The 12,500-nt window shown below is 47.6% G+C and overlaps 1 protein-coding gene across 18 annotated transcripts in view; it reads left to right on the top strand.

Annotated features, from left to right (window-relative positions):
* The window catches only part of LOC123516173 (voltage-dependent L-type calcium channel subunit beta-1-like), a 190,434-nt gene that overhangs the window by 118,458 nt on the left and 59,476 nt on the right, over positions 1-12,500 (top strand). The gene's annotated exons all lie outside the window — the stretch shown is intronic.

The following is a 12,500-nucleotide window of genomic DNA, read 5'->3' as shown; positions in this document are numbered from 1 at the left end:
TTAAGGAGGAGGAAGAAAAAGAGTAATCACAACAACAGCATCAACATCAAGAATAATAACAGTAGCAACATAAAGAAGAAAGAAAAGACAAGAAGAAAAGAAAGGAAAAAGAAGTAGTGGCTTTGTAGAATAGGAGAAGGAGGAAAAGGAAAATAACTCAAAAAAAATAAGAAGAAAAGGAGAAGAAAAGAACAGAGAGAGAGAGAGAGAGAGAGAGAGAGAGAGAGAGAAGAGTGTTGTCTCCCGTGATAGGTTCTCTCCGGCGCCCGTTACCCTGGAGGAGGTTGAAGAGCCGCTCCTTGACCCTACGCTACCCCCTCCCACCCCCGTCTCTCTCTCTCTCTCTCTCTCTCTCTCTCTCTCTCTCTCTCTCTCTCTCTCTCTCTCTCTCTCTAATACCAAGCCCTTCCTCTCCGCCGCCAACATCGTCCAAACCGGAAACAACAGCTGGGAATCTCACGGAAAAGAAGATAATGGAGACGTGCAATGAGGTGAAAATGAAGGAATTGTAGCTTTTTTTTCTCTCTCTCTCTCTCTCTCTCTCTCTCTCTCTCTCTCTCTCTCTCTCTCTCTCTCTCTCTCTCTCTCTCTCTCTCTCTCTCTCTCTCTCTCTCTCTCTCTCTCTCTCTCTCCCTCTCCGCTAAGGTGTCTCCTCAATGATCATATATCCATGTTTTGTTTCAATCCACCATAAATTCTCTTCCTCCTCCTCCTCCTCCTCCTCGGCCGTCTTGCACAGGTTAATGCCTCCTGGTAGGCTCCTCCCACACCTGAATGGGGAGGCTGGTGTCGTGTTTGAGTTTACGGCAGGCAAACAACTGGTCAGAGGGCATTAAGTAGGTGAGGGTAATGCCGCTTGCCTCTGACTGGATGTTCCTCCTGAAGAACGATGAGTATCGCCTGGAGGTGAAGTTCATGTTATCAGTTAAAGAGGGAAGAACAGACCGGAGGAGACTCACCCAGCTAGAACGTGCCTGCCTTGCCTGGCCAGCAGCACCCTCAGGCCCGTGTTGGCGGTGACGGTGACGGCGGCACACCAGGAGTCACAGGGTCAGTACACAGTGCCTTGATAAACACATTCGATCCCGCTGCCTGGGTGTGTCAAAGTACCGGCCACGTTAGAGCTTTCGAACACGGGTGAGCCATCGATCCAGGTCCGCGTTGCGCCAGACGGACTCCTTACCACATCCCTCTGGCCGAGAGAGGCGTTACTTCCCCGTAGATTCACTTACTGAAAATACACAGCTGTCCTGATCTTTTTGGCTTTCCCCGGGGAGTTTTAATTTCCAGCTGCTGTATTAAAAGGGTAATAGGATTTTTTTCACCAGGAGCGGCGTCCTTATGAAAGTTTGATGCGTTGAGTGTTGCCATACCAGGGTCTGCCTAAGTTCTCCAGCGTTCCAAGCTTGTATCCGAACAACAGTGGGCCAATTCCAGTTGTCCTGAGCGCGCGGCAGTTGACGCTGCGGTGCCTCGGAGGACACAACCGCTGCACTGCCCCTCATCGCTCCGTCCTGCCTCACACCTCCCACGGATTCCATCGCCTGGAGCTTGTGGGTCCATCGTCCTTTGGAACAGTACCTCACGACGCCGATAGCTACCGTTGTTCGCGCCTTCATCAGGATGGAGCTGCAGAACCCTCACTTCCCACTCCGGGGTGACCTATTTTAGCCTCAGTAAATGTTTACTTCCCTATTTTTCGTTTCTTGGGGCGAGATTCTCAAATTGCACAGCATTTGCCGCTTGAATGGTAATCAGCATGTGTCAGAGGCAAGGAAGTGCAAGCAGTGCCTCGCCGCTCCTGTGAAGCATCCCGGTTGATGAAGCCTGTCTAGAGTAACGTGGAAGATGCTTGAGCCTTCCTGATATTGGTTGGTTATTGACTGTTTCAGCAGTACAGACTAGAGGAGCGTGAGGGCGTGTGTGGTGTATCGGTGAAAACACAGGCCTGCAATACTGGTACACCTGGGCAGGCGGGCGTGTGAAGGACCCGCTATCAGCCCTCCCCCAGGACTCCCCCACCGCAGGAGAGAACTTGTGTGGAAAAGATGACTTTCCAGTGATCGGAAAGGAAAAGTAATCTATAGAATCGACAGTGATAGAACAGCAGCAGTGAATAACTGTGGTGGTAGCTAGGGTCGGTGAAGTAAAGGGCTACCGCAGCATCGACGCGCCCCCCGCCAGCCTGCCGGAAGTGCCAACACAACACATGTAAAAACAAGCAAGGCAAACAAGGCGCACCTCTCCTGAGCCTCGACATTGTACGGCTGTGCGGGGAACTGGAGCGTGTGTACGTGTGGCTGTGTGTGTGTGTGTGTGTCTGTGAGCGAGTGTGTGAGTGTGGCGGCCCGCTGGGTGCTATGGAGGACGAGGAGTGAGACACACCAGCAATATGACCGCAGGCCGCCCGCAGCCTCTTCCGCACACGCGCCCGCACGCAGACAATGATGGGGTTTAACCAGGGATACAACAAGCTCTTCACGCAGGTAAATAAGAGATTCTCACGCAACACCACTTTACTCTACCCCTTCCTTCCTTTCGCAGCCCTCGTGGACCATTGGACACACACACACACACACACACACACACACACACACACACACACACACACACATTTTCTAAACGTGTCGAGTACATGAAGACGTGTTTACGTCCAGTACACTCTCGTGACAGCAGTGTCCCTGCACTGTCATCTTCGCCATCATCGTCACCGTCACCCCATCATTACCGTGTCATTACTTATAGCAAGGACACATCACCCGCCACTTCCCTCCTGCAGCCCTTCGTCATTATGTTCTGTTTCAGCCATACTTTCAATTAACTGACACTGGAAGCCTTTTTAATTTACGGTAATCTATTCTTCCTTCACCGATGATCACACGGGACACCCCACGCACTGCGACACTAAACACTTACCACACTCAGCTGCCTTACACTCACCATCACCGCCTGCCTCGCCCCCTCCTCACCTCGCTACCGTCATCCTGTCAGTTAGCGTGGCTCGTGTTGCGTGGGTACGGCACTCTCACAAATGGACTGGGTGATAAAATTAAGCGAAAATGCAGAGCTGGGGATGAATAGCGAATAGCTCCCTTTAGAGTCTCCACTTTGCCGCTTGACTAAGTTCGTGTTTATTATCTGAGGGAAGAATACGTCAGCTGACGCCACCAAGCCTCGAGCCAAGAGAGAGAGAGAGAGAGAGAGAGAGAGAGAGAGAGAGAGAGAGAGAGAGAGAGAGAGAGAGAGAGAGAGAGAGCCAAAAAACTGACTTCTTTAACTTGAAGTAGGGATTGAGTTAGGAAGTTAGAGAGAAAGAGAAAGAGAATAATCATGTGTGTGTGTGTGTGTGTGTGTGTGTGTGTGTGTGTGTGTGTGTGTGTGTGTGTGTGTGTGTGTGTGTGTGTGAAGGTACGGCCGGGCGGGGTGGACGTGGGTGGTGGTCATAGGCAGTGTAATCGATGTAGGTGTAGGCGGAAGGACTGCGTGGGTGGAGGGAGTAGCAGCAGCCTTGGGTGGTACAGGGCGTCCTGCTGCTCAGCGTGGGAGGGGAAAAGTGTGTGGGTGTAATAGTCGTATCTCTTGCGGGGGCGGAAAAAGGGTCCGCGGCAGTGATAGATAAATATGAGGATATTGGTGAGCGTTGATATTAGCGAGTGAGTGGAAAATAATGAGAGAGAGAGAGAGAGAGAGAGAGAGAGAGAGAGAGAGAGAGAGAGAGAGAGAGAGAAGGAGGAGTTTTTTTTAACATAATTATTACTTACATGAAACTTCGCAACATGTGTTAGTTCTGAGTTAACTACTACCTGCCCAAGAGCCACGGTAGTACCTCGCTCTGGCTACACTCCCTGCTCAAGTACTCCTCTCCAAGCCCTAAAGACTCCCACCACGCCCTTAGCTACTCTCGACCTTCAGGGAGAGTTCACACACACACACAAGATGAACAGTGGTGCCTTCTCTCTCTGGTGTGGTAAAGATGTGGTTTTTGTGGTGTGGTGTGGTGTGAATGTTGTATAGAAATGCCCTGTGCATTATATTTAGGTGTGGTGTGAGTTTACCGGCAGCAGCAGCAACACTAGAAGCCAATGTGGTGGTTGGTGTTTGGTTTGTCGGTGGCTAACATGCAGCTGTGGTGTATCATATAAATACTCTGGTTCTCCTCTTACCGTTCGTTCATCTCTCCACTCTCTTCTCCTTTGATTTTTTTTCCCTAGTTCTCTTATATTTTCTATTCTATTTCTGCTCCTACTCTTTGTCGCCTCAGCCAACGTTTCATGGTTTTCACAATCGTGTTTTAATCTATTGATATTTACTAATTGCATCGTCACTTTTATCTTCCAAGGCCGCTTGAAATATTGCTGCCTTGTTTTGTTCTTTTTGTTTTGGTTTTTGTTCGGATGATGAAGGTTTATGTCCTTGCTCGTATGTTGAGTCTTCAGTTCACTTCTCTTTCTTTTTTTCTATTTTTTTTTCTGTATCTTTTTTTCATATCTGCTACTCCTATTGCTATATTTGCTCTCCCAGCTGCGTCTTCTTTGCCTTACTTTTACTGCATTGTTTCTCGCCTCTTACGTTATTTCTTCTACGTTTCTCAGCATATTTTTTCTTTACTTTAAATGCGCGTGGTCTTTAACATTCATCTGTTTTTCTTTGGTAAATCTGTCTTTTTTATCTTTCTATGGGTTTTCTCTCTCTCTCTCTCTCTCTCTCTCTCTCTCTCTCTCTCTCTCTCTCTCTCTCTCTCTCTCTCTCTCTCTCTCTCTCTCTCTCTCGCTCTCGCGGCCTTGGGGAGCAGTGTTTAAGGTAGACCCAGGGAGACAACACTCGGTGGGGAAAAACTGCGTGACTCGCGAGGCACAGAGGCAAGGAGAGCTGTGACTGGGGAGGGACTTTTGAATAGGGCGGTGACAGGGTTGACGCACGAGGCGATAAAAATCAGAGGCAGTGGACAGGGACGCGGTAGTTGGCTGGTGTCACCGCTGTTTTTCCCTGGGTTTGCGAAGGCCACGCAGGCTGGAGGTGGCCAAAGCGGATGGTAGTGTTTGCGACGTTTGGTGGAGTCTGTAGGTGCGAAGGGAGGGAGGTTATGAGTAAGTGAGGAGTCAGGCAGGTAAAAGTGCGCTTAGGATACAGTGAGGGTTCGTCCATCACCCCTAGAGGACACCTTCGCGGGTGGTACAGTTTGGCCGTGGAGGCAAATTGTGAATTGCGACTCTCCAGCCAACTTTATCTCAGGCGTGGATTTATGTCCCACTCCCAGCGCTGCCTTATGAACAGTTTTCGCAATTCGCAGTGTTCGGAGGCTGCCGCGGCTGAGCTGTTAGTCGTGGGTGGAAGTAATAGTTATGTGATGACAGAATTGTGGCGCGCTGTGTGGTGGATATTTGCACAAGGCTTGTCTTGGCTTCGTGGTGTGTTTATTTGTGGAGGATTATGTTTTATGCCAATTTAGGTGAGCGGTGCATCTCCTCCAAGGAAGATATTGTTTTTATTTTTATTATTATATCCCTTTGTCGCTATGAGAGTGGGGCGCCTCGTGCGTGAGTAACCAATACCTTCCGTGGCAGTCAGTTTTCCAGCGTCACGAAGAGACTGACGCTTCTGGCTTGTGTGTGTAGGAGGCGTCAGGGTCTTCTTGAAATTATTGTTTGGGGGCAGTTGTTGTGGGTGTGCATGCATGCAAGTGTATGCGCGCTATTCACTGTGCGTTTAAGAAGTTGTGGGTGTTGGTGTGCATGTATGTAAGTGCCTGCAAACGCGCTCATTTACGCTTGAATCTGCATGTATTCGTGCAAACATGAACACGTCACTTACGCCAAATCTCTTTACCTTTCTCATCGCGTCTTTCTTTTTCAATTGTTATTTTCTCATATTCCCCTGTTTTTCTTATTTTTATTCTTCTTATTGTTGATATTATTCCTCCTCCTCCTCCTCCTCCTCCTCCTCCTCCTTCTCTTCATCTTCTTCTTCTTCTTCTTCTTCTTCCTCTTCCTCCTCCTTCTCCTCCTCTTCGTCATCCTGCCAGCACTTAGTTTCCTGGCCAGTGGCGTGGCCTTGACCCACTTAAATAAGGGACAGGAAGATGGCGATTCAGTGCCGGCCGTAGCTATTTTCTCTCGTATGTTGGTGTCTGGGCAAATAGGCGTCGTTTGAACTTCTCGTCCATCCTCGCCTTTGGATGGGCGTGAGAGGGAGGAGGAGGAGGGCGGTGTTGTGTGGCGGGTCCAGGGGCGTGAGAGGTGAGTGTAGTAGCGGCTCTCACAGGTGTGGCCGGGAGAGCATCATGTCATTAAGAAGAGTAAGTTCGGGCCACAAGTGTTGCCCTGCCACGCCGGTGTCCAGCAGTGTTGTGGCAGCATCACCTCTGCTACACTGGCCGCTTCTTGTGGAACCAGTACTGCCAGGGATGGTGTCTCGTCCTTACCCTCCTTCCCAGCCCACCTTACCTGCGCCCACACGACCTCACAAGTCAGTCTCCCGCCCTCATGTCGGTTGTAGGTGGCGCACAGAGGCCCTTCGGCTACCGGATGTTGGTAACTCAGGATTTGATTTATGTATACCCACTCTTTATGTGTGTGTGTGTGTGTGTGTGTGTGTGTGTGTGTGTGTGTGTGTGTGTGTGTGTGTGTGTGTGTGTGAGCCCGCAGTTTTTGCATGGTGAGTTTAGAGAGGCGGTGGTGCTGTTAATTTACTCGCAGCAATCGCTTCTCAACCTCGAGGGTATGTGTTCGAGTCTCGTGCAGCGCTGAGTGGCTTAACAAAGCAACCGCGGGCTCTTTAGTCTCAGATTTGTATTACCCTGTGTTTGTGGCGGCGAAGGCGAGCTCCTCACTAAGACAGCTATGTTAGTAGAGCGTTTAAACAGTCTAAATTCTGGCCTCACCTATCAGCAAGGCAGGCTCAATTCTGCTCAAGGCAAGTGGTTTTGAAGGAACGTGTGTGTGTGTTGCCTTCTTGCTGTGTGTCATAAACTTCAGACGCCACCGGGAACCTACACAGCATTTGTTCGCGTAACCACTGACCCTCCCATAATTTTTAATGAACCCTGGTGATGACAGTAACGAGTAAATACTATATAGTGTGGACTCGTTTGTGTGTGCTTGTGCGTGTGCGTGTGCGTGTGTGCGTGCTAGGAGAAGGAAGAACGAGGTCACACGTGTTACAGCAGCTGAACACCTCCTCTGGGGCAGCTACCTCCCATCAGTGCTTATTGGGGAAGGTCATGTCACGGAGAGAGAGAGAGAGAGAGAGAGAGAGAGAGAGAGAGAGAGAGAGAGAGAGAGAGAGATCATCGTGCAGAAAAAAAAGAAGCAAGACCTTGGATATCCGGAGCAGGAAAAATGACAGGCAGAAGTTGTGAAGAAACGAAGAGTGAGGAGGAGATGACAAGCGGCAGGGAGGGAGGAAGAAGAAACAAAAGGAAGAGGGGGAGAGGGAAATGTCAGCGAATGAGGAAGAGGGAAAGGCTGACACACCTACTATCTCTCATGAACTTGAGATAATTTACTCCTTTAGTCATTTTGTTGAATTAGCAAACGCGGCGGTGCCAAGTGTGACTGCTGGAGCGCTGTCGAGACACGCTAGTTGAAAGAAGGGAGAGGGGAGAGGAAACCTATGAAGAGTGAAATGGAGAGGAGTGAGAGGGAGGTACTGTACTCCGTGGTGAATTGCGTTATGGCTTAGGGAGTGTGGGAGTGAGAGACAGGGAGAGTGTGAGTGGAAGACGGAGTGAGTGTTGCAGGGAGTGTATGGAGAGGAAGGTGGGAGTGTGTGAATAAAAACGAGCGTCTGATTTGGAGAGGAAATGTTCTGAGAGAGGCTGAGAGTGTGTGATAGAAGCAGGAAGTGTAGGATTGGAACAGGGAGTATAGGAGTGGGTCAGAGCGTTTGTGAGTTAGACAAAGCAAGTGTAAAAGAGACAATAAGTACAGGAGTGAGGCAGGGAGTATTCTAAGAGGGAGAGGAAGTGTAGAAGTTGAATAGGCAGTATAGGAGTGGGTCATAGGATGTGGGAGTGAGATAAAGCGAGTGTATAAAAGAGACAATAAGAATAGGAGTGGGCAGGGGAGTATTCTGAGAGGGAGAGGAAGTGTAGGAGTGGGACAGGGAGTATAGGAGTGGGGTCAAAGCATGTGTGAGTGAGTCAGAGCAAATGTAAAAGAGACAATGAGTAGAGGAGTGGGGCAGGGAGTGTTCTGAGAGGGAGAGGAAGTGTAGGAGTGGTACAGGGAGTGTGCGGGAGGGTAAGGAGTAAGGACTCGGTGGGAGGAGAGGGGGATGAGCCGCGGGGACACACAGCATTGCCTGACCAAAGTTATTGATTCGCCAAGGCTGTGAGGCTTAGAGAGGGGACACGTGTGGTTTCTCTCTCTCTCTCTCTCTCTCTCTCTCTCTCTCTCTCTCTCTCTTTCTCGTGAAGGTGACGTGTAGATGGTGATGGCTACTGACGAGGAAGACAGGAAGATTCTATAGATTGTCAACAGCAGGTGACGCAGCGGTGATAGCCGGGCAAGGGACGGGGACGGGAAAAGTGACGGAGGGTGATGGGAAGTGACGGGATGATTGCATTGGTGTTGGTGGTGGAGTGATAATCTTATTTGCATTGTGGTGGTGGTGGTGGTGGTGGTGGTGTAACTAGGTAGTGGTGTAATTTGTGTATTTTTCCTTATTTTATTATTTTTTTCTGTCTATTTATTCTACTTTATTCTTTCCAATCCTTTTCCTCTCTTCTCTCATTATTGTCATTCCTCTTCCATTTTTCATGATTTTTTTTTCATTTCTTTCCATGTTCCTTATTCTATATTTTTTTTTCTTTTTCCCTCTTCATTTTCCTTCATTCATTTTAATCCTTTTCCACTTTTCCACTCATTCTTGCCTCATTACTGTCTTTCCTCTTTCATTCTTCGTATATTGTTCATTTCTCTCTATTTTACTTATTTCATGTTTTTTTCTTTCTCTTCATTCTCCTTCATTCTTCTCAGCCCATCTCCTCTCTTCCACTCGTTTTTCTCTCATTTTTGTCTTTCCTTTCCATTTTTCATATTTTTTTTCATTTCTTTCCATTTTTCCTTATTTTGTATTTTTCTTCTTTTTCTCTTTATTCTCTTTCATTCTTTCCAACTTTTCCTCTCTTCCTTTCGTTTCTTCCCTCATTATTGTCTTTCCCATATCATTTTTCATTATTTTTTTCATTTCTCTCCATTTCTTCGTTCTCTTCTCTCTCCCACTTCCTCTCCTCTTTTCCTCCTCTCCTCCTCCTCCTCTCGTCCTCTTCAGTGCCACCTCTCTCATCATTTCTGTCCCTCATGTCAACACCAGTCGCTGTTGAGCTCTTGTTACGAGGGGTGTGTGTGTGTGTGTGTGTGTGTGTGTGTGTGTGTGTGTGTGTGTGTGTGTGTGTGTGTGTGTGTGTGTGTGTGTGTTTGTCTTGACTGTTCTCTCGACCTTGAATTTATTTGTGGTCTTGTGTTTATAGAGAAAAAAAAGATGGTGTCGTTTCTTGCTGATAGAGAGAGAGAGAGAGAGAGAGAGAGAGAGAGAGAGAGAGAGAGAGAGAGAGAGAGAGAGAGAGAGAGAGAGATTATCTTTTACGTTCGCTTCTCCAGGTGTCTGTCGGGCGCTGCATCAGTAAAAACACGAGAAAGGAGACGATTGGCTAAAGAAACAGCGATGTTGACCTAAACGCGACCTTGGTCATGAGAGAGAGAGAGAGAGAGAGAGAGAGAGAGAGAGAGAGAGAGAGAGAGAGAGACATAAATCACCCACTCTGGCATCTGACGAAATTTAGAAATCCCTCACGTGTTCGTCCATATCACACAAAAGCTGTTTCAGTATTTTCTCTCTCTCTCTCTCTCTCTCTCTCTCTCTCTCTCTCTCTCTCTCTCTCTCTCTCTCTCTCTCTCTCTCTCTCTCTCTCTCTCTCTCTCTCTCTCTCTCTCTCTCGTGGTCAGACCCAGTCCTCTTTTCACTCCTTCCCGTGTTAAGTCTTGCACACAATTATGATAATGAAGCTGTAATTGATTGACAGAGTGACTTAACGATTGAGGAAAAACGATAGGGATTGGCGGCAGAAGTCAGTCGAGGAGGAGGAGGAAGAGGAGGAGGAGGAGGGGGAAAGGAGGAAAAGTGGAGGAGGAGGGGGAAATCTAGTGTGGTTTGCCAGGAATGAGTGTTTAGGAGGAGGAGGAAGGAGAGAGGGAGGAAATATATAAAGGAGCTTAGAGGAGGAGGGTGAGATAACTGGGTCACCATATTGGCATGTCACTCTCAATTAATTTCTGTACGTTTTCTTCTCTCTTTTTTTCATTTTTCGTGTGTGTTACTTAACTGGTTCGTGAGGTGGTGAGTTTTAAGGTCAGCGTGAGAGGGATAGGATGCTCTTTAGAGAGAGAGAGAGAGAGAGAGAGAGAGAGAGAGAGAGAGTCAGTGTGTGAGAGAGAGAGAGAGAGTCAGACAGAGTGGGGGTGAGGGAGAAGAAACAGAGAACAGAGGAGAAAGTGAGAAGGGAAGGAATGGTAGAGAGGTTTGGTCCGGCGCCAACCCAGCGGCCGCCAGCTGTCCCCCATCCCTCCCTTCCTTCTCCTCCTCTCTCCTCATTCCTCTCCCCCATAACCAGACCCCCTGTAGCCCCCTCTTCAGCAGGACTCACTAAGTATGCCCAAGTAATGCTGTCTAGTCCAGTCGTCTCTGTGTCTCCTCTCCCAACTCTCCCTAAAACTCCCTGCTCCTTTCCCTTCTTATGTCATGTTTTGTTCAGGTTCTATTCCACCACACCAGCACCACCACCACTACCACACAGATGTTAGTAGTAGTGGTAATGGTGATAGTGGTAGCTAATGGGCAATGTTGTACTAAATTGATGGTTTTTATTTCTTTCTTTTAACAGTGTCATTATTTCTTAGCATGTGGATCTTCAGTGGTCTGTGTTTGTAGTGTTTCTGGTGCTGGTAGTTTAGCGGATAGTTGAGCTTGTTAGTGGTAATGGCAGGAGTTGGGATGGTGAGGCTTGCAAAAAAAAAAAATGGTACACACGTCAGGTTATGTCTAATGAGTGGCTTGGAGTTGAGATGATAAGATTACTGGTGGTGGCTGCATTGGTGGTGGTGGTGGTAGTGGTGGTGGTTCTCTGTAGTGATAGGTGTGCGTGGTGATGTAATAACAGTGTTGTAATTGTAGTGACGGTAATGGGTGTAAGTGGCATACATAACGATGGAATGGGGCGTTGGAATATAGTGGTGGTTGTAGTAGTAGGTAATAGTAGCAGTAGTAGTAGTAGTAGTAGTAGTAGTAGTAGTAGTATGAGTAATAGTAATAGAAAGAGTTCCAGCAGTATTTTTATTCGTCGTAGTAAAGTGGTACACAGTAATGGTACACAAAATGGTTAATCTCTTTTATGTTCGCTGCAAGGACAGTGCAGAGACAACAGGAGGAGGAGGAGGAGGAGGAGGAGGAGGAGGAGGAGGAAGAATGGAGGAAATGTACAATGAAATAATAAAGGGATGAAAAATGTGTGGAGACAAATAAAAAAAATGAAAATGTGAAGGAAATAGATGCTTGTGTATAAGTGTGTGTGTGTGTGTGAGAGAGAGAGAGAGAGAGAGAGAGAGAGAGAGAGAGAGAGCACCGCAAACTAATTAACTTTTATGTGCTGTCAAACCATCCACATTCCACATTATCCCTTGTGCTTCATCCACCCTTCTCTCCACTCCCATATATCCACCCATCACATACTCATCTCACTCCACACCATCCCTCCTTCCACTCACACTCCACTCAACACCAAAGGGCCTTTAAGTTTTGGTGAAAGAAAAGAGGAACTAGTAATCTCTCTCTCTCTCTCTCTCTCTCTCTCTCTCTCTCTCTCTCTCTCTCTCTCTCTCTCTCTCTCTCTCTCTCACCTGTGCTCATTAATCGTTACCTAACACGTGGCCACAGTTTACAGTCAGGTTATCGAACTTAATGAACCTCGCCCACCACCTTTCCCAGCCAGCTAGACCCGCGACACCTTCATCCATATATTGCAGTGATTTGTGTTGCTTCCCTCTCGGTGATGTATTATGCTTCTTGAGGAGTTGATTCTGTTGTTGCTGTTAATGCTGTTGTTGTTGTTTTTATTGTTGTTGTTGTTGTTGTTGTTGTTGTTGTTGTGTTTTATACTCTTCTATTATTACCGCTATTTTTCTTCTCCTTTTTCTTCTTTTTTCCTTTTTTTTCTTTTCTTTTCTTCATGTTCTTGTTTTTTTTCTTGTTCTTGTTCTTCTTGTTTTTGTGCTTCATGTTCTTCTTCTATATGATATTTTTTTGTCCTCGTGTGTGTGTGTGTGTGTGTGTGTGTGTGTGTGTGTGTGTGTGTGTGTGTGTGTGTGTGTGTGTGTGTGTGTGTAATTCACTGTTTGATCTGCTGCAGTCTCTGACGAGACAGCCAGACGTTACCCTACGGAACGAGCTCAGAGCTCATTGTTTCCGATCTTCGGATAGGCCTGAGACCAGGCACCCACCACACA

The sequence above is a fragment of the Portunus trituberculatus genome, chromosome 40, assembly GCF_017591435.1.
Source record: "Portunus trituberculatus isolate SZX2019 chromosome 40, ASM1759143v1, whole genome shotgun sequence".
In the NCBI taxonomy this organism is placed as follows: domain Eukaryota; kingdom Metazoa; phylum Arthropoda; class Malacostraca; order Decapoda; family Portunidae; genus Portunus; species Portunus trituberculatus.
This window is presented reverse-complemented; position numbering and strand designations above follow the sequence as displayed.